Source organism: Papaver somniferum, chromosome 9, assembly GCF_003573695.1.
Source record: "Papaver somniferum cultivar HN1 chromosome 9, ASM357369v1, whole genome shotgun sequence".
Classification (NCBI taxonomy): Eukaryota; Viridiplantae; Streptophyta; class Magnoliopsida; order Ranunculales; family Papaveraceae; genus Papaver; species Papaver somniferum.
In genome coordinates, this window is record NC_039366.1 from 138,551,341 (window position 1) to 138,575,072 (window position 23,732).

Consider the following 23,732-nt stretch of genomic DNA (forward strand, 5'->3'; position numbering starts at 1 on the left):
TGTCTAATTTTCAAAAGCTTAAACTTAAGAAAATAGCCAAGCAGTATGTGTGGGATGATCCCTACTCGTGGAAATACGGTTCTTATCAAGTCATCCGCAGGTGCGTACCTAATTCTGAATTTCAGTCTATCTTACTTTTTGTCATACATATGCATGTGGTGGCCAATTTGATTCTAAACGTACCGCTTTCAAAGTACTTGAAAGTGGATTTTATTGGCCGACCCTATTTGAGGATGCATATATTTTTTGCAATTCTTGTGATAAATGTCAAATAACGGGCAATCTAGGTGCTCGAAATCAAATGCCACTCACACAGATTCTTGTTGTTGAAGTATTTGATGTGTGGGGAATTGATTTTATGGGTCCTTTTGTCAATTCTAATAGAAAATTTTATATACTTCTTGTTGTGGATGTAGATGGGGAAAAAAGATTTGCTGGTTTTTAAGGAATTGAGGAGACGACCGTACGGAGCAGACTCCTCGAACCGAGCGAAATGTTAAACCTCACACAGATGCACCGCTGCAAAGGGGGTGCTTTAGATTCGATAGATCAATGTGTTGTACTCCGGCCTAAATCAAGATAATGACCGTTCCAGAGTAAATTCGGTCACAAAAGAGAATGGGTTGATCTCTAGGAGGGAAGATGAGAAATGTGTGGAATCAATGGTAATCAAAGATTGTGGGTGTGTGAATTATGAATATGATAAGCTCTGAGTGATTGAAATTTCTCAATTGAGAGTAGTTGCTCAATTGATGAGTTGATGATCTCGTGTTGTCAGTTTGACGTGAGATTGATGATATTGATGATGCTTCAATCATGATTCGGAGACTTATTTATATTGCTGAAATTGTAGACACCGTGATTCCATGATGTGTTACAGTTGATAGAATCAAGGAGTGGGGAAGTGGAGATCGTGTTTGAAACCAGTTGCTCAACGTGTGGAGACTTGGTCGATTTCCATCCACTACCTCGTGAATTCCTTCAACTGATTGCACAACTTGCTCACATTCCATCGTGTGTTTGAACACATGTGCCGTAGAACGCCAGACCAAAACCCTAAGTGATATCCCCCAAGTGACACGATTGACGTCTCGTGGTTTGTTAGTCAATTGATGACTTCGTGGTTTGATGGGACGATGAGTCCATATAGTCATTGAGTTGAACATGATGTTCTGAAACTCGTGAATTGAACATGTCATGAGACAGAGGTATAGTTCTTACGATGAAGTGAGCAAGTATTGCTCATTCGATGGATCGTTGAATATTGATTGTTGAACCAATATTCCTTGGTTTGAACAAATATTTATCATCTGAGCAAGTGTTGTTCATGTAATGAATTGTTGAATATTTGGTCGTCTGAGCATGTGTTGCTCGTCTAATGGATTATTGGCAGCATACCAAAAATATTAATTAGAATACTGATCGTTGAACCGAGCATAATTAATAAAATTAATGACCATGAGGTTGTCATAAAATTATTAAGGTTAGAATCTGGAATAATGATCCTTGGATTCAGAAACCCTAATTTGATCAATTGATGATCAATTCATGGTTCGTCAGAATTTCAACCATGGGACGAAGGAGGGAGCGACTACATGGGACCGTGGATAAACCATGTAGTGTCCATATGCTCATGTGAGCAAATACGAAGAACTCCTGAAGGGTTGACGATTTGTTGGTGAAAGAATGATTAAATGCTGGTTAAATCATTTATTCGAAAATGCTCGTCTGAGCCTTAGGTGAGAAAACCTAATTAATTATGATGAGGCGAGGGACCGACCATGGAGTCATGAAACCAGCCCTGGGTTGTCCCGTGACCGCCTGACGATCACTTCATGAAAATCCAAAGTGTTCGGGAGAGTTTTGGACCTAATACGAACAATTGTGCAAATTAGGTCAAAACTGTGAAAATTGATGGAACCGGTTTCCGTGAGCCAAAGAGCCAATCTTGGTCAGTCAAGATAGCGTGCTCGTGTCCCCAAGGCGTCCGCGTCTCAGTCTTGAGAATTTTGATATTTTCTGGCGTGCAATTGAGCATCCATTCGAGAAAATATGCCAAAATTAGGGTTTCGACGAAACTGAGGAAAACACCATGAGATGATGAAAAATAATTATAAAATAAGGAATGAGGAGGCGTGGGACCGCCAAGGCATGGTAGGACGGTCGTGACCACGGTCCCGTGGTGCCCTTTCCTTAATTTTATAATATTTTGATGATTTTATGAAAAATTCACGAATTTTGAGAAATTTGATGAATTTTGGGAGTTTCCATGAATTGAAGGAGTTTTCATGAGTTCAAGGAAGCAAAAAGATATTAAAATAATAAAACAAGGGCGTGTGGGACCATGGAAGGCATGGCCGGCCGGCTAGGGCCCGGTCCCACGAGTTTCCCTAATTTTATAATGATTTTATGAAAAATTCATGAATTTTGAGAAATTTGATGAATTTTGGGAGTTTCCATGAATTGAAGGAGTTTTCATGAGTTCAAGGAAGCAAAAAATATTAAAAATAATAAAACAAGGGCGTGTGGGACCATGGAAGGCATGGCCGTCCGGTTAGGGCCCAGTCCCACGATTTTTTCTAATTTTTTAATATTTTTTAGGTATTTTGATGATTTGAGGGAATTTTTCCTAATTTGAGAGAAATACCATGAAATCAAGGAATTTGATGAATTCAAGGAAAACTAATAATAAAATAATAAAACAAAGGGGCATGTGGGACCGGCTAGGGCATGGCCGTCCTGCCAAGACCCGGTCCCACAAGTTTTCATATTTTATTTTATTTTATTTTATTATTATTTGATGATTTGTGTAAAATACCATGAAATCAAGGAGTTTTTTCATGAAATTAGAGAAATAATAATAATAATAATAATAATAAAATAATAAGGAACCGTGGGTGTGGGACCGGTTGGGACCAAGGCATGGCCGGTTGGCCAATGGTCATGCCCCACACTCCTTCCATTAATTTTATATTATTTTTTATGGATTTATGGAAGTACCATGAAACCGAGGAGTTTCCTCAAGACGAAGGAGATTTGATAAAATGAGAGAATTTTCATCAAATCATGGAAAATAATAAAAATGCATTAAAAATATAAAACTGGCGTGGGATTGACCACGACACGGTCGGTCGGTCGTGTGTCCGTGCTCCCAGCACCCTGGTCAATACTTTAATTATTTATTATTTTCTTCTCTATTTTGCATAGGTTCATCGTTTCGTTGTATTTTTGAAATACTCGTTCGTGCGGTGACTGTTAGTGTATCATCGTTGAATACACCTTCACCATTTGAATCGGGGCTTACTTAGAGGTAGCTCAGACCCCCGGTTGTTGATTATTTATTACTAATTGTGGAATTCAGTGGAGAATAATTCACAAAACTGAGTAATAAGATGTTTATTATTAATTCATAGGATCAGCTGAGGATTCGACTACGAATTCAGAATAATAAAGTGATCATTACCATTCCATGGGATCGTAGATTCGACCATAGAATCGGAGTAATTAAGGTTTATCTATTACCATTTATGAGACCATTTGTGGATTCGATCATGAAATCGGAGTAATGAGATAATATAGTTATTGCTATTCTATGATATCAAGCTGTGGATTCGATCATAGAATCAGAACAATTGTTATTGTCATTCCATGGGACCAGTCGTGGATTCGACCATGGAATAGGAGCGATTGTAATTAGGAATAATTAACTTTGTGGCTCTATACTAGCAGAGCAAGCTGTCTAGGAGCATTAATCATCCCGATATGAGCTTGTCGGTAAGTCATATCCTTTATATAGTCAGGGTAAACTCGTTGTTTGTTCCTGAAGACGTTATCGCTCTATACTAGCAGAGCAAGCTGTCTAGGAGCCGTCCATCACGTGATGCTATATAGAAATAATCACTGAAAGTATTCAGTATTCATGAGATATGTTGTCCAGTCGTGAGACTACATATCTACATGTACTCTGAGAGAAAGTACTCTCCGTTGAGAATTCGATGAGAGACGTGTCTCGATACTCACGTCTGATTGCTGAATCAGAGCTTCGTATAATTATGAGTTTACAATTTAGCCTTTGTCGAAAATCCACCATCTACATTAAGTCCCCTGCTTACTGAGGAAAGCTGTGTTCCTCAGTCAGCATTAAATGGTGATTTTCCGGCCATAAATAATAATACCAGTAATTGAACTTAGTCGTAAGTTGAGACGTTACCGGATTTAGAGAGCATGAGCAAACCACGACTTGATGAAGGCTTCAATGTCATGATTGGAGCGTCGTTTGATGAGCATAAATTGGTGTTGAACCGCTGGTTTGGACGACGAGTCCGTGGTCGGTTAGGATTCGCGGGTCGGGCCCAATAAGGAAATCCTTAGAAAATTAGGTTTTGGAAATAAAATTGATATAAAAGGGATTAATCCTTTTTTTTCCACGACAGTCTCCACCACCTCTCACCTTCACGCCAGCAGCAGAGAGACCGTCGGGATCCGCCGCCGCCGCCTCGCCGCCGTCCAAATTCCGGCCGACCAGGTACGTGTTTTTTTTTTTTTTGATGTTTATGATCCTCATGAGTTGTTCATGCTTTGATCATGATGAAGTTATATACATGTGTATATTAGTGTGAGTTTTATGAAAAAACCCTCGTTTTTGAAAACGTATGTTCGTTCGATCGTTAGTTTTGAAAACTAACTATAATCCCTGATTTAGGAGAGATTTTTTTTTAATATGAACCTAGGTCCAGTGATAAAACTTAGTTATGAGCTTTCATGTGTACCAAGGTTTTATCATAAAAGAAGTGAATTTTCATGAAATCGGAATAATCCTTCGTTTTAAAGACAAATAACGATGACACGAAGGAAAATATGTATGATGAACTTGTGTCCAGTGATAAAATTTTGCTTATGAGATTTCATGTAAATACAAAACTTTATCATATGTATGAGATGTGAGCTTTCACAATATTTTTTGAAATAAACCTTCGTTTTAAAGACAAATAACGACGATACGAAGGAAAAAAATTTTTTTTATATGCAGCCGTGACATATATTGTGTAAAATGATGGTATATTTTATTTGCATGAATTTGTTTTCATTAGATAAAATTCTTGAGAATTTATGTATGCAAGTTGCATTAATTGTTGTTTTTTCGAAAAATCAGAAACGTGGGTTTTGAGGAACCTTCGAAGATAGACAATATATTTATGATGAAATATTTTATTGTTGTAAACTTCATAGGTCAGTTGTGTGAATGTTCACATTATGAAATTGTGTCCGTGATTTCATGAAAAATCAGTTTCGGAAATTAAATAAAGTTTCGTTCGTTTTTGCAGTTTTCGAAGAGACGAACGATTTTGGGTGTTAACTCTAGCATTACTATCACTATTGTTAGTGGAAGTATAAAAGGTAAGAGTTAAGAGTTACCATTTTTGCTTGTATTTCCTTGATTTATATCTGGACGGCATACTGAAGTAGAATGTAGTGTGAACCTTTTCAGCTACTTAGCAAAGATGTCCAATTCCCAAGCTGACGACGCCTCGAGGGAAGAGATGTGCGTTGATGATGGTATCTCCAGAGATGAGACATGCATGGATGAAACTTCCGTTGGGGGAGACGAAGACGAAATCCCTGGGATTAAGAATGTCCCGAACATAGATGCATTCTTTGAAAAAGATATCCCAGGAGCTGAGCAACATTTGAAATCCCCAGTGTATCGTCTTTTGATAAATCCCAGAACTGTTACTCAGAAGAAATTGGTGACTCCTAAGACAGTGATTCGATTTTGTCTTGAACGAGGGGTCTTCGCCTCATCAATCATAGAGTTTAAGCTTTCTCGACGACCTTTGGAGAAATTTGCCGGCTGGGCGAGGCATATGTTGGGTTTTCCTCATGTGAGGACTATGCTCGACCAGGCGCAGGTGACGAGAGCTATTCAAGCTTCTGGAGAGTTGTTCATTTATCATGACGCAAGTGGTATTGTGGCTCTGTTTGCTCGCTGGTGCATTCCCACTCACACTTTCATATGTAGATGGGGAGAGTTTACCATTACCTTGGAAGACGTGGCGGCTCTGATGCATCTCCCGATCACGGGCAATCTTCCTGGGGATCTTTCAGATGAGGAGACCGCCGTTTCTCATGTCTTGACAGCTGCAATGGAGAAAGCGAATAAGGCTGGTAGTAAAGGATGATGCTTCCTGGTTGACACACTGGTGGCCCAAAGACGAGGTTTCTGATAAACCCATCGACGGTATGTTACCCATTGCTGCTTTCTTATGTTTATGGTTGTCCAGAGACGTTTTTGAAGACAGTGGAAACTTGTTGAAGCCTTTTGTGATTCCCTTTGCTATTAAGATGGCTCAAGGTGAGCAACTTCCGATAGGTAGTTTATTCTTAGGCTCCTTGTATTACAACCTGGACTCCTTGATTATAGACTCCAGTGTGTCGAACGGCTCTATGAAGATTGAGTGTTATGCCAACACGATGTTTCTTCAAGCTTTGATGTGGGAGCATTTTAAGAATTATGCACCTACTCCACGTAATGTTCTGCAAGGACCGAATACTGATGCGCGCCATACTTTCCCTGAGAAAGATAATGCTAGGATCATGCGTTGGTCCACCAAGCAGCCTCGTTCTAAAATACGTTTTATTGATGTGTTAGATGAAGAATCTGAGTTCAATTTTCGCCCGTGGGTGTCAGTCCCTGATTATGTTTCTCAGCCGATGACTTTCAATACTGGAGAAGGCAGAGTTTGACGTCTGGTGCGCATCTGAGTGATGGCGAAAGATCTTTCATGTTGAGTTGCACTCCTGGTCATTTGCTATCAGTCACGTTTGGAGAGCTTTCAGTGGAGGAGTATAATATTGATAGAGCAGCTCGACAAATGGGTATGGATCAGTGTGTTCCAACCATACGGAGAAGGAAGCCATCAGTTGAGCAACTCAGGACTCATTTGGATCATACTCACGTGGAAGGGAGTAGCTACTGGTTTCCTGGTTCTGATAGATTCGCCTATGTAACCCCGGTTATGTAGAATTCTGGGACCAGCAACTTGGGCGTTTGCGTGGCTTTGTAAGATTTCCCAGACCTCCATTCAAGGATCTTCCTTCGGCTGAGATGATTTCCAGTCGACCAAGATTGAAGTATCTTTCTGGTGATAAACGAAAGTCGTCTCCAGGATGCTCTCAGGTATGTTTCTTCATATAATCTTCACGAAATTATAAGAACTGTATTCTGATTATATTACTGGATTTCACCACAGGACGGTCGTAATATACGACCTCGAATCGGTGTAGATTTCTCAGAGACTGAGGCGGTTATTCATGGCGGAGAAGGCAGGCATAAAGGTTATAAGTGTTACCTAATACCGTAAAGTCCCCAGTTGGTGCTTTGGTGAGTTCCCAATATTTCTCACTGACTTTCATTGCTATTAGCATTAGAATCATGAAGCCAATTGTTAATTTTGTTGCAGAATTTTACTCCATCAAGTCTTGAAGGTCTTCAATTTTCTGCTACTGAACAAGCAATCGCTGATTTGAGTGACGAAGAAACTGTAAGTATTTCTTCACATGTTCAAATGGGTGCTTCATAGATGAAAATATTGATTGTAAAGGACGTGTACAGGAGGACGTCGTCATAGATATGGAGAATTCTGGAACTCAATCATCCTCTGGGAATAGGAATGGAGGTAATTCCCGAGATTCAGAGCCGGATGGGAGTGATGTTCCTCTTGTCGTTGATGTGGACAATTCCAACCCCTTTGACACTTTGGAGTCTCCTCAAGTAAGTATATATCCTGTACATTCTTCGTAGAAGCATAAAAGTGCTGACTTGTAAACAAATGAATGAGAACCCATGTGAATATGTGAAAACTTAGTCGAATTTTGTCGTCAGGAAATTCAGAACCCAGCTTTTTAGTAGAAACGCTGTAGAATCTTCGTCCAGAGTCGGATTTTGATGATCTGCATGTGCAAATTAAAGCCCGGAAAATTTCCAAGCTTTAACTAAGAAGATTTTTAAGTTTTGGGAACGTTCAGAGCCTGAAAAAGGCGAAATAGTAAACTTCCAGGAGACTTCCAGAACTTTTTCAGATTGCGCGTCACTTGATATTTTGGCCACATCTACTCACTCGTTCATAGGATTGTCATGAAATTTTGACATGTCATAGAGGACATCCATACGAAGAGAATGGAATATTATCCATCCTCGGATTTCTTGTATATTTATCCCAGTTCGTCTCCTATTACAGGGCAGAGTTCAGTTTCTTCAGACGGACTCATCGTAAAATGTGTTTTCATGACTTCCATGTTATTTGCCCGTGCCTTGAATGTAGTATGATGAAACTTGATGATGTTTCCTTTCTGGTATACTTTGTTTCATAATCTCCTTTGGATTCGTGACTCTAACCTCATGTAATATTCGTATTAGGTGCTAAATACCGAAGTTGAGGATACTGGAGCCAACGATGATAACTCTAACCATTCCGGAGTTATTGATGAAGAAACAACCATCCCTGCATTTCAAGGCCATGAGAAGGTCGCTAGTGCTGTTATGGAAACCCAGATGGTTGTTGCCTCAGTGATAGAAGAAACCGAGACAGCAGCGGAGAATACTGAAGGAACGGTTGCTTTAGTCGTGGGAGCCACTCCAGTGACCGAGAACCGTATAATAGTGTATGAATATCCAACTGCAGGGGTCGCTTTCGATCCTCCCTTTAACACTTCACTCCCGTATCATGAACTGGTTGGTGGATTCAGCGTTCCCATTGGATATGCACGCTTGTATGAGACGATATGGAAGAAGTTCGACCATATGATCGTTGACAGGAACCCTGGGCGTGCTTATGCTTTAATCATGAAAGTAGGCGTTATATTGCGTGTCGTGAGTGATATGCATACGAGATCTAGGAATACCGTGACTCCAGATATACTCTTTGATTGGGAGTTTAACCTTTCCAAACGATGTTGTGAAGGAGAAGGAGGACAAGATTGCCAAGCTGACCGAGGAGTTGAACAAGGAGAGGGAGGATTTGCAAATATTGAAGGATGCTGATGAGCGAAAGCCTTTTCTTGCTGATCTCTTGAACTTCTGAACTTCTGAGAGATGTGAGGTTTATACTTGGTTTTTTTTTGATATTTAGATGGTTTTGGATTGACTGATGGTTGAGGATTTTCTTGTAGATTTGGTAGAGATTTTCTTTTACGAAATATGAACTGAATTTTGATAAATTGCTGAATTTAAATACTGATTGCAAGTATTGCAAATGTTTTGGAGGAATTGAAATACAAATGAAAGAAAATCCTAAATGTTAAATCCCAACACCATGAATGCTTCAAACGCCCAATACCTTAATTGTCCAATAATTTCAGATAAACGCCTTGAGCCAATTTTCGTGAATTACTAGTAGGGTTCTGTCATCTGTGTTGGTCAATTTGTAGTATCCTAGGCCACGGATTCAGTGACCATGAATGGTCCTTCCCAATTGGAGTTCCTTGTAGAATGAAGACCGCGCTGAACTGCTTTGAGAACCAGGTCCCCTTCATGAAACTTGTTAGGCTTGGTCGATCGTTCCTTGAATATCTTCCGTTGATTCGGAATTCCCTGTTTGATGGAATTCCTCGAATCCCGTATGGACACTCGCCCGGAAGAGAGTATCCAGCATAGTGTTGATCATGCTTAGCCAAGTCTTCAGCAATAAACCTCTCGATGGAGTGACCGATTTGAAGAAGTTATGAACCCAACCATTGAGTGTAATATTGCTGAGGTGAAGTCACCCATTCGTAGCTTTTGATGACTGCTAAATTATTCATGGGGAGAATTCCTTGGACCATAGTAGCGTATTTGAACATTGGCAATATTGGAGCAAGAGGAGGAATAAGACTTTCCTGAGCTCGAAACCTTCTGACAAAGGTGTGCGGATTATCTCCAAGTTCCTGCGTAAGTCCCATCAGAGTTTTTACTTCTTCCAGATGCTCAAACGGTGGTGCGTCCTCTGCTTCGTCTTCCGACTCGGAATCCTTGTCGATGACAGAATGTGTTGAAGGCATCGTTGTCCTTTCAGCATGAATCCAAGTTATCCCAAGGACCATGTCGTATCCAGGGTCTTCCCGGATTATGAAAAACTTGGCCTCATTGCAGATTGATCTTTCCGTAACTTTGAGAGTGATTAAGCCGTATGCGTTTCTGGAGATTCCTTCGTGGTCCCTGATTGCTATGGGGGCGTGGGTGGTTTCCCGTCGAGTAATACCAGCAGCTCTAAGAGTTTTCAAATGGATGATGTTGACGGCGGTACCAACATCGATGAACGCCCTCTTGAAATCATTTCCTTTAATGTGCATTGTGGTGAGCAGTCCCCAGTCATACATTTCTGAAGGTCCGGTGGTAGTCTCTTGGATCAGCGGACGTCTTCCGGACACGATGTGGTTTAGTGCAGCAAACATGTCTTTCCTTTGAGCTTTCGAAAGATACAACAGCTCGCAGACATGTTCGATCAGAGATTGGACCGTTTCCTTGACATGAGGTTCGGAAATGGTAAAAGTTCTGACTGGGAGGGGTTTTTTGTGCACCCCTTCCGTCCCCAGGTTGAGCTCTCCTGATTCGACCTTTTCCTTGAATATGCGCTTCAAAATTTCGCAATCACTCGATGGATGGCTGACGTATCTGTGGGAGCGACAATACCGAGGATTTTCCATGGCCTCGTCAGTTGGTTCCTTCTTGACATAAGGCAATTTGATTGCGCCGTCTTGAATCCAGGCATCGAGTAGTTCATTAACTTCTTCCATCGAACAGGGAAAATCAGGTGCTTCTGGATCTTCCGTATGCTGAGGAGGGTTTTTCGAATTCTCCTTCTTGTGTGTCTTTGAAGGGGTGGAGGAAGTTTGCTTGTGTTGTGGTTCTGCTTTTCGCTTACTCCCTTCCACGACAACATTTGAAGGTTGCAGGTTATACTGCTTGTTGACCAGACACCTGCTTCCTCGAGTGTCTTTTGAATCTTCAGTCTTTGTATACTTTGCTCTTTCGTGCAGTAGTTGCCGACCTCTTCGCAGCTTCGTGAAGCTCTGAGAAAGTCTGGAATCGAAGGTTTTCTAGCAAGGCCCTGTAGACCGGGAGCATGCCATTGATGCACAAGTCCACCAGTTGTTGCTCCGTGACGTTTGGGTCATGACAATCCAGGGCTTGGGCTCTGAACCTTTTCACATAATCATTGGGGTTTTCACTGACCCTCTGAAACATTCTTCCAAGGTCGGAGAGGGTGACTTGTTCTGACACGAAGAAGTATTTCCTGTAAAATGTGTTAACCATTCCTCCCCAATTGTTGATGGTCCCTGGTGTGACGTTGTTATACCAGGTGTATGCCCTGCCTTTCAGAGATTTTGAGAATTCCTTGAGACGGACGACATGATTATGTTCATGTTCTCCCAAGGCTTCGAGAAAACGAGAGACATGTTCCCGAGCATTGCCAGTTCCATCATACAAGGTGAAAGTTGGAGAAATGTAACCTTTGGGGAGTGGAATCCTCTGCGTAGCGGCAGGATAAGGATGTTGATGACGATGTTCATGTGATGTCTTGCCTTTTCCATGGTTCTCCAAAAGGTGCTTCATATCCTCGCGAGTGATGAAATTCGATAATCCCTTCGCTGATGAGTTGTCTGCAGCAGTTTTGTGGACTTCGTCGTCTTCTACTGTATGGATTGGAATTACCTCAGGACCGTCATTTGAGGATTTCTCCTTCTCCTTTCCATTATCTTGAGTCTTCTCTGACATCTTGTCAGTAAGAGTTTTGAGATAATTATACAGCTCCTTCTGTATAACAGCCATGTCAGTCTGGTTCTTTGCAAGAGTCTCCTGCGCTTTGATAAGATCCGCAATGGTAGGCGGTGGATCTCCTCTGACTTCTTCAGGGTGTCGTCCGGACAGTGGATGACCTTCAGCGTGAGGAGGATTAGTGTCACCACCATCATTGTTGGAGGTCGGAATTGTCTCTGGGATATTCTGATTGTTGTTGTTGCTTGTGCTAGCACGGTTTGTGTTTGGATTCGTAACTGAACCTGACCTGAGATCAACCATCTTGTGAAATTATGAGATTGCAACCGAGAGAATGACCTCCCAATGTGGTCGCCAATCTGTAGATGGGGAAAAACGATTTGCTGGTTTTTAAGGAATTGAGGAGACGACCGTACGGAGGAGACTCCTCGAACCGAGCGAAATGTTAAACCTCACACAGATGCACCGCTGCAAATGGGGAAGTGGAGATCGTGTTTGAAACCAGTTGCTCAACGTGTGGAGACTTGGTCGATTTTCCACCCACTACCTCGTGAATTCCTTCAACTGATTGCACAACTTGCTCACATTCCATCGTGTGTTTGAACACATGTGCCGTAGAACGCCAGACCAAAACCCTAAGTGATATCCCCCAAGTGACACGATTGACGTCTCGTGGTTTGTTAGTCAATTGATGACTTCGTGGTTTGATGGGACGATGAGTCCATATAGTCATTGAGTTGAACATGATGTTCTGAAACTCGTGAATTGAACATGTCATGAGACAGAGGTATAGTTCTTACGATGAAGTGAGCAAGTATTGCTCATTCGATGGATCGTTGAATATTTATTGTTGAACCAATATTCCTTGGTTTGAACAAATATTTATCATCTGAGCAAGTGTTGTTCATGTGATGAATTGTTGAATATTTGGTCGTCTGAGCATGTGTTGCTCATCTAATGGATTATCGGCAGCGTACCAAAAATATTAATTAGAATACTGATCGTTGAACCGAGCATAATTAATAAAATTAATGACCATGAGGTCGTCATAAAATTATTAAGGTTAGAATCTGGAATGATGACCCTTGGATTCAGAAACCCTAATTTGATCAATTGATGATCAATTCATGGTTCGTCAGAATTTCAACCATGGGACGGAGGAGGGAGCGACTACATGGGACCGTGGATCAACAATGTAGTGTCCATATGCTCACGTGAGAAAATACGAAGAAATCCTGAAGAGTTGACGATTTGTGGGTGAAAGAATGATTAAATGCTGGTTTAATCATTTATTCGAAAATGCTCGTCTGAGCCTTAGGTGAGAAAAACTAATTAATTATGACTAGGCGAGGGACCGACCATGGAGTCATGAAACCGATCCTGGGTTGTCCCGTGACCGCCTGACGATCACTTCATGAAAATCCAAAGTGTTCGGGAGAGTTTTGGACCTAATACGAACAATTGTGCAAATTAGGTCAAAAATGTGAAAATTGATGTAACCGGCTTTCGTGAGCCAAAGAGCCAATCTTGGTCAGTCAAGATAGCGTGCTCGTGTCCCCAAGGCGTCCGCGTCTCAGTTCTGAGAATTCTGATATTTTCTGGCGTGCAATTGAGCATCCATTCGAGAAAATATGCCAAAATTAGGGTTTCGTCGAAACTGAGGAAAACACCATGAGATGATGAAAAATAATTATAAAATAAGGAATGAGGAGGCTTGGGACCGCCAAGGCATGGTCGGACGGTCGTGACCACGGTCCCGTGGGGCCTTTTCCTTAATTTTATAATATTTTGATGATTTTATGAAAAATTCATGAATTTTGAGAAATTTGATGAATTTTGGGAGTTTCCATGAATTGAAGGAGTTTTCATGAGTTCAAGGAAGCAAAAAGATATTAAAATAATAAAACAAGGGAGTGTGGGACCGTGGAAGGCATGGCCGGCCGGCTAGGGCCCGGTCCCACGAGTTTCCCTAATTTTATAATGATTTTATGAAAAATTCATGAATTTTGAGAAATTTGATGAATTTTGGGAGTTTCCATGAATTGAAGGAGTTTTCATGAGTTCAAGGAAGCAAAAAATATTAAAATAATAAAACAAGGGCGTGTGGGACCGTGGAAGGCATGGTGGGCCGGCTAGGGCCCGGTTCCACGAGTTTTCCTAATTTTTTAATATTTTTTAGGTATTTTGATGATTTGAGGGAATTTTTCCTAATTTGAGAGAAATACCATGAAATCAAGGAATTTGATGAATTCAAGGAAAACTAATAATAAAATAATAAAACAAGGGGAGTATGGGAGCGGCTAGGGCATGGCCGGCCGGCCAAGACCCAGTCCCACAAGTTTTAATAATTTATTTTATTTTATTATTATTTTATGATTTGTGTAAAATACCATGAAATGAAGGAGTTTTTTCATGAAATTAGAGAAATAATAATAATAATAATAAAATAATAACGAACCGTGGGTGTGGGGCCGGTTGGGACCAAGGCATGGCCGGTTGGCCAATGGTCACGCCCCATACTCCTTTTCTTAATTTTATATTATTTTTTATGGATTTATGGAAGTACCATGAAACCGAGGAGTTTCCTCAAGACGAAGAAGATTTGATAAAATGAGAGAATTTTCATCAAATCATGGAAAATAATAAAAATGCATTAAAAATATAAAACTGGCGCGGGATTGACCACGACACGGTCGGTCGGTCGTGTGTCCGTGCTCCCAGCACTCTGGTCAATATTTTAATTATTTATTATTTTCTTCTGTATTTTGCATAGGTTCATCGTTTCGTTGTATTTTTGAAATACTCGTTCGTGCGGTGACTGTTAGTGTATCATCGTGGAATACACCTTCACCATTTGAATCAGGGTTTACTTAGAGGTAGCTCAGACGCCCGGTTGTTGATTATTTATTACAAATTGTGGAATTCAGTGGAGAATAATTCACAAAACTGAGTAATAAGATGTTTATTATTAATTCATAGGATCAGCTGAGGATTCGACTACGAATTCAGAATAATAAAGTGAGCATTACCATTCCATGGATCGTAGATTCGACCATTGACTCAGAGTAATTAAGGTTTATCTATTACCATTTATGAGACCATTTGTGGATTCGATCATGAAATCGGAGTAATGAGATAATATAGTTATTGCTATTCTATGAGATCAAGCTGTGGATTCGATTATAGAATCAGAACATTTTTTATTGTCACCCATGGGACTAGTCGTGGATTCGACCATGGAATAGGAGCGATTGTAATTAGGAATAATTAACTTTGTGGCTCTATACTAGCAGAGCAAGCTGTCTAGGAGAATTAATCATCCCGATATGAGCTTGTCGGTAAGTCATATCCTTTATATAGTCAGGGTAAACTCGTTGTTTGTTCCTGAAGACGTTATCGCTCTATACTAGCAGAGCAAGCTGTCTAGGAGCCGTCCATCACGTGATGCTATATAGAAATAATCACTGAAAGTATTCAGTATTCCTGAGATATGTCGTTGTCCTGTCGTGAGACTACATATCCACATGTAATCTGAGAGAAAGTACTCTCCGTTGAGAATTCGATGACAGAGCCTTGTCTCGATACTCACGTCTGATTGCTGAATCAGAGCTTCGTATAATTATGAGTTTACGATTTTAGCCTTTGTCGAAAATCCACCATCTACATTAAGTCCCCTGCTTACTGAGGAAAGCTGTGTTCCTCAGTCAGCATTAAATGGTGATTTTCCAGCCATAAATAATAATACCAGTGACTGAACTTAGTCATAAGTTGAGACGTTACCGGATTTAGAGAGCATGAGAAAACCACGACTTGATGAAAGCTTCAATGTCATGATTGGAGCGTCGTTTGATGAGCATAAATTGGTATTGAACCGCTGGTTTGGACGACGAGTCCGTGGTCGGTTAGGATTCGCGGGTCGGGCCCAATAAGGAAATCCTTAGAAAATTAGGTTTTGGAAATAAAATTGATATAAAAGGGATTAATCCTTTTTTTTTCCACGACTAGTTCTCCACCGTCTCAGCTCCTTCACGCCAGCAGCAGGAGAAGACCGCCGGGATCAGCGCCGCCGCCGCCAGTCGCTGCCGTCCAAATTCCGGCCGATCAGGTACGTGTTTTTTTTTTTTTTGCTGATGTTTATGATCCTCATGAGTTGTTCATGTTTTGATCATGATGAAGTTATATACATGTGTGCATATTAGTGTGAGTTTTATGAAAAACCCTCGTTTTTGAAAACGTATGTTCGTTCGATCGTTAGTTTGAAAACTAACTATAATCCCTGATTTAGGAGAGATTTTTTTTAATACGAACCTAGATCCAGTGATAAAACTTAGTTTATGAGCTTTCATGTGTACCAAGGTTTTATCATAAAAGAAGTGAATTTTCATGAAATCGGAATAATCCTTCGTTTTAAAGACAAATAACGATGACACGAAGGAAAATATGTATGATGAACATGTGTCCAGTGATAAAATTTTGCTTATGAGATTTCATGTAAATACAAAACTTTATCATATGTATGAGATGTGAGTTTTCACAATATTTTTTGAAATAAACCTTCGTTTTAAAGACAAATAACGACGATACGAAGGAAAAAAAATTGTCTATATGCAGCCGTGACATATATTGTGAATATGATGGTATATTTTATTTGCATGAATTTGTTTTCATTGGATAAAATTCTTGAGAACTCATGTAAGCAATGTTGCATCAATCGTTGTTTTTTCGAAAATCAGAAACGTGGGTTTTGAGGAACTTCGAAGATAGACAATATATTTATGATGAAATATTTTATTGTTGTAAACTTCATAGGTCAGTTGTGTGAATGTTCAAATTATGAAAATTGTGTCCCTGATTTCATGAAAAATCGGTTTCGGAAATTAAATAAAGTTTCGTTTGTTTTTGCAGTTTTCGAAGAGACGAACGATTTTGGGGTGTTAACTCTAGCATTACTATCACTATTGTTAGTGGAAGTATAAAAGGTAAGAGTTAAGAGTTACCATTTTTGCTTGCATTTCCTTGATTTATATCTGGACAGCATACTGAAGTAGAATGTAGTGTGAACCTTTTCAGCTATTTAGCAAAGATGTCCAATTCCCAAGCTGACGACGCCTCGAGGGAAGAGATGTGCGTTGAGGATGGTATCTCCAAAGATGAGACATGCATGGATGAAACTTCCGTTGGGGGAGACGAAGACGAAATCCCTGGGATTAAGAATGTCCCGAATATAGATGATGCATTCTTTGAAAAAGATATCCCAGGAGCTGAGCAACATTTGAAATCCCCAGTGTATCGTCTTTTGATAAATCCCAGAATTGTTACTCCGAAGAAATTGGTGACTCCTAAGACAGCGATTCGATTTTGTTAAGCTTTCTCGACGACCTTTGGAGAAATTTGCCGGCTGGGCGAGGCATATGTTGGGTTTTCCTCATGTGAGGACTATGCTCGACCAGGAGTAGGTGACGAGAGCTATTCAAGCTTCTGGAGAGTTTTTCATTTATCATGACGCAAGTGGTATTGTGGCTCTATTTGCTCGCTGGTGCATTCCCACTCACACTTTCATATGTAGATGGGGAGAGTTTACCATTACCTTGGAAGACGTGGCGGCTCTGATGCATCTTCCGATCACGGGCAATCTTCCTGGGGATCTTTCAGGTGAGGAGACCGCCGTTTCGCATGTCTTGACAGCTGCAATGGAGAAAGCGAATAAGGCTGGTAGTAAAGGATGCTATGCTTCCTGGTTGACACACTGGTGGCCCAAAGACGAGTTTTCTGATAAACCCATCGACGGTATGTTACCCATTGCTGCTTTCTTATGTTTATGGTTGTCCAGAGACGTTTTTGAAGACAGTGGAAACTTGTTGAAGCCTTTAGTGATTCCCTTTGCTATTAAGATGGCTCAAGGTGAGAAACTTCCGATAGGTAGATTATTCTTAGGCTCCTTGTATTACAACCTAGACTCCTTGATTATAGATTGCAGTGTGTCGAACGGATCTATGAAGATTGAGTGTTATGCCAACACGATGTTTCTTCAAGCTTTGATGTGGGAGCATTTTAAGAATTATGCACCTACTCCACGTAATGTTCTGCAAGGACCGAATACTGATGCGCGCCATACTTTCCCTGAGAAAGATAATGCTAGGATCATGCATTGGTCCACCAAGCAGCCTCGTTCTAAAATACGTTTTATTGATGTGTTAGATGAAGAATCTAAGTTCAATTTTCGCCCGTGGGTGTCAGTCCATGATTATGTTTCTCAGCCGATGACTTTCAATACTGGAGAAGGAACGAGTTTGACGTCTGGTGCGCACCTGAGTGATGGCGAAAGATCTTTCATGTTGAGTTGCACTCCTGGTCATTTGCTATCAGTCACGTTTGGAGAGCTTTCAGTGGAGGAGTATAATACTGATAGAGCAGCTCGGCAAATGGGTATGGATCAGTGTGTTCCAACCATACGGAGAAGGAAGCCATCAGTTGAGCAACTCAGGACTCATTTGGATCATACTCACGTGGAAGGGAGTAGCTACTGGTTTTTTGGTTCTGATAGATTTGCCTATGTAACCCCAGGTTATGTAGAATTCTGGGACCAGCAACTTGGTCATTTGCGTGGCTTTGTAAGATTTCCCAGACCTCCATTCAAGGATCTTCCTTCGGCTGAGATGATTTCCAGTCGACCAAGATTGAAGTATCTTTCTAGTGATAAACGAAAGTCGTCTCCAGGATGCTCTCAGGTATGTTTCTTCATATAATCTTCACGAAATTATAAGAACTGTATTCTGATTATATTACTGGATTTCACCATAGGACGGTCGTAATATACGCCCTCGAATCGGTGTAGATTTCTCAGAGACTGAGGTTGTTATTCATGGCGGAGAAGGCAGGCATAAAGGTTATAAGCTGTTACCTAATACCGTAAAGTCCCCAGTTGGTTCTTTGGTGAGTTCCCAATATTTCTCACTGTGACTTTCATTGATATTAGCATTAGAATCATGAAGCCGACGTTGTTAATTTTGTTGCAGAGGTTTACTCCATCAAGTCTTGAAGGTCTTCAATTTTCTGCTACTGAACAAGCAATCGCTGATTTGAGTGACGAAGAAACTGTAAGTATTTCTTCACATGTTCAAATGGGGTGCTTAATAGATGAAAATATTGATTTTAAAAGACGTGTACAAGAGGACGTCGTCATAGATATGGAGAATTCTGGAACTCAATCATCCTCTGGGAATAGGAATGGAGGTAATTCCCGAGATTCAGAGCCGGATGGAAGTGATGTTCCTCTTGTCGTTGATGTGGACAATTCCAACCCTTTGACAGTTTGGAGACTCCTAAAGTAAGTACATATCCTGTACATTCTTTATAGAAGTATAAAAGTGCTGACTTGTAAACGAATGAATGAGAACCCATGTGAATATGTGAAAACTTAGTCGAATTTTGTCGTCAGGAAATTCAGAACCCAGCTTTTTAGTAGAAACGCTGTAGAATCTTCGTCCGGAGTCGGATTTTGATGATCTGCATGTGCAAATTCAAGCCCGGAAAATTTCCAAGCTTTAGCATAGAAGCTGTTTAAGTTTTGGGCACGTTCAGAGCCTGAAAAAGGAGAAATAGTAAACTTCCAGGAGACTTCCAGAACTTTTTCAGATTGCGCGTCACTTGATATTTTGGCCACATCTACTCACCCGTTCATCGGATTGTCATGAAATTTTGACATGTCATAGAGGACATCCATACAAAGAGAATGGAATATTATCCATCCTCGGATACCTTGTATATTTCTCACAGTTCGTCTCCTATTACAGGGCAGAGTTCAGTTTCTTCAGACGGACTCATCGTAAAATGTGTTTTCATGACTTCCATATTATTTGCCCGTGCCTCGAATGTAGTATGATGAAGCTTGATGATGTTGCCTTGCTGGTATACTGTGTTTCATAATCTCCTTACGATCCGTGACTCTAACCTCATGTAATCTTCGTATTAGGTGCTAAATACCGAAGTTGAGGATACTGGAGCCAACAATGATAACTCTAACCATTCCGGAGTTATTGATGAAGAGACAACCATCCTTGCATTTCGAGGCCATGAGAAGGTCGCTACTTCTGTTATGGAAACCCATATGGTTGCTGCCTCACTGATAGAAGAAACCGAGACAGCAGCGGAGAATACTGAAGGAACGGTTGCTTTAGTCGTGGGAGCCACTCTAGTGACTGAGAATCGTATAATAGTGTATGAATATCCAACTGCAGGGGTCGCTTTCGATCCTCCCTTTAACACTTCACTCCCGTATCATGAACTGGTCGGTGGATTCAGCGTTCCCATTGGATCACGCTTGTATGAGACGATATGGACGACGTTCGGCCATATGATCATTGGCAGGAACCCTGGGCGTGCTTATGCTTTAATCATGCAAGTAGGCGTTATCTTGCGTGTCATGAGTGATATTCATACGAGACCCCGGAATACCGTGACTCCAGATATACTCTTTGATTGGGAGTTTAACCTTTCCAAACGATGTTGTGAAAGAGAAGGAGGACAAGATTGCCAAGCTGACCGAGGAGTTGAACAAGGAGAGGGCGGCTTTGCAAATCTTGAAGGATGCTGATGAGCGAAAGCCTTTTCTTGCTGATCTCTTGAACTTCTGAACTTCTGAGAGATGTGAGGTTTATACTTGGGTTTTTTTGATATTTAGATGGTTTTGGATTGACTGATGGTTGAGGATTTTCTTGTAGATTTGGTAGAGATTTTCTTTTACGAAATATGAACAGAATTTTGATAAATTGCTGAATTTAAATACTGATTGCAAGTATTGCAAATGTTTTGGAGGAATTGAAATACAAATGAAAGAAAATCCTAAATGTTAAATCCCAACACCATGAGTGCTTCAAACGCCCAATACCTTAAATGTCCAATAATTTCAGATAAACACCTTGAGCCAATTTTCGTGAATTACTGGTAGGGTTCTGTCATCTGTGTTGGTCAATTTGTAGTATCCTCCGGCCACGGATTCAGTGACCATGAATGGTCCTTCCCAATTGGAATTCCTTGTAGAATGAAGACCGCGCTGAACTGCTTTGAGAACCAGGTCCCCTTCATGAAATTGTTAGGCTTGGTCGATCGTGCCTTGAATATCTTCCGTTGATTCGGAATTCTCTGTTTGATGGAATTCCTCGATTATGGCCCGTATGGACACTCGCCCGGAAGAGAGTATCCAGCATAGTGTTGATCATGCTTAGCCAAGTCTTCAGCAATAAACCTCTCGATGGAGTGACCGATTTGAAGAAGTTATGAACCCAACCATTGAGTGTAATATTGCTGAGGTGAAGTCACCCATTCGTAGCTTTTGATGACTGCTAAATTATTCATGGGGAGAAGTCCTTGGACCATAGTAGCGTATTTGAACATTGGCAATATTGGAGCAAGAGGAGGAATAAGACTTGCGTGGAATTAAGATTATTAATTTGTTGAGCCTACGACACCCATCATTCGCTAGTTTAAAGACTTTTGTAGGATCAAGAAGCGTCTAGATAGTACCGTTGGTGGGAAACTATAATTTGCATTGTTATATTAGTTTTTAATTATTGATTTGATTGATAATAAAACTAATGAATACTAATGGTCCTGAAGGTTCACCACTTTAACCTTAAAGATATACCATGGATAAAGCATTACAACTTGAAAAATGTTCGAGTGAAATTTCTAATAAAATCAACTAAAAATTACAATCATGTTCCTTGGTTTTGATTGCAGCTACCGATGGTTGTGCAGTGAACGAATGCAGTGTGTATGAGCTTTAAATACAGGTATTGCAGGAGGCATTGCAGTCATGGAGAAGGTTGTTGACTGAAACGGAGGTGACTGAAGTGGTACAGACTGCAGGTGCAATTCAGTGAAGAAGTTTTTGGTACACATATGAGAATGAAACAGTATAATTGAGAAGAATATAGATGTATGTTAGGACATATGTTACAGGGGAGGAGAATTGGATAGCTATGAGATACAGGGAACTGATGCAGGTGCAGTGATGGGAGCTTGTTTCATATGGCTAGGCATAGGAGTCTGATGCTGAGTATGAGAAGTTGCAGGCATGAGTTTGTTGCTGAGTTTGTGTTGCTGCATTTGAGAAGTTGTTACTGTGGATAAATGAGTGCTTGGAAGTGTAAATGAATGACTAAATGGTGAATGAATTTTACACAGAAGGAGCCGAAATAAAAGGCCTGAAATTGGCCTGAATCCATCAGAAATAGAGGAAACTCGGTCGGAATCGGTGTATGGCGAGTTGAATCACCGGTCCAGGTATGTGAATCAGATGGATTTGGACCTATTCAGGCTGGGATTCACTCATGGGATTGGCATTGATATGGAACTCTTGGGAGTTGGTCGAGATTGAGAAGTCAGGATATAAAAATCTTATTCACACACATCTGGGAAAATCAGATCTTTTCTTCTACTTTCAATTCTAGGGTTTACAACATGATAGATTTATTTCTTCTTTGGATGAACTCCATGAACATGAGCTAGTTTTCTTTTGGTTAAGGAATAAGTTTGAATTCCAAACATGATTTTTATGCAATGAATTAGTTTTGTCTCCATACTTTGTTGCTTATGATTCACTATTAATATTGTTATGATTTGATACATGTTTAGTCGAGTCGCGAATCGGTTAAATTAGTTTTCATCTCTATTGCTAGATTAGGGTTATTATACGTAAAAGTGATAATTCCTGATTGCAAGTAGCATAATTGTGGGTATTGCTTGTAGTGATGCATCCTAGTAGTCACAAGTGGATCATAACCTTGTGTAAATCGGATAAGTTCTTTTACACGTTCGATTGCTTTGATTAGTCTTATTCCATAGAACTCAATGCTTTTAGGGAGTTAAACTTAATTGTGCTTTTACACTTTAGGTTGCTTTCTAGGAAGAATTCACATATGCATCTTTCAATGTGGTTGTGATGAAATCATGGAATTAGCGAGATATACTTGCGATCAAGATATCTTAGGACTTTTAATAAAGTTGAGATTAAATCTCAATTCTATTTATTGTTGAAAAGCATGTTTGTGGGTGAAAACGATATCCTTGACCAATACTTTCACATATCTGAATTGTGTGCTTTATTTATTTATTTGTTTTGCTTTTTATTTTATTTTAGTATATCAAAATCATAATATCCCCCCTTTTGTTTGCTTAAGATACCAAAACATATTGGAAACCTAGTCCTCTCTGTGGGAACGATCCTTTCTTGCCCTTGCTATATTATATATTTTGAGTAGTAAGAAAGTGTAATTATTTTTGACGCCTACGACAGCGATCAAATTTTGGCACCGCTGCCGGGGAGGCAGCGGTTGTCACTTGTTTTTGGTTTCTTATTTTCTTGTTTTTAGTTTTGTTTTATTTTATGGTTTTTAACCTTGTTTTGAGAATCGTGTTTCATGTACTTATTTCTCATGGATTGAGCATATTGGAACAATGGATACGGTTTCCAACAATCTCAACAAAATGGCAACTTCCAACAATTCCAAGGATATAATCAAAACCAATTCATTGGGTATGACCAATATTCCATGGATCCTTATGGTTTTCCTCAACAACATTATGGCGGGTATGTGTGTGAACAACCACAAGGATGGGAGGATTCTTATTCTCGTGAACAAAAAGTCTTTGACTTTCTAGACAAAGTTTCCAACTTTATACAACAAGAGTTCCAAAAAGATAAAGAGGCTACAGAAGAGCAACTCCAAGAACTTCGTGAAGGTATTGCTAACTTACAAAGAGGTATTGATCAAATCAAAGAAGAAAGGTATGAGGAAGAACTTTGCTTTTAAAACAATAACTATTATAATGTGCCTAAGGTTTGTGATGAATATTTGATTGATGCTAATGTTGAAAAGGGCCAACCTTTGGGGTCTTTCGTTGATAATTGTGTAACTACCTCAACTCTTGATCTTAATAATGATCATTCACCTATTCAAAAGGATGAGATTGAGATTAG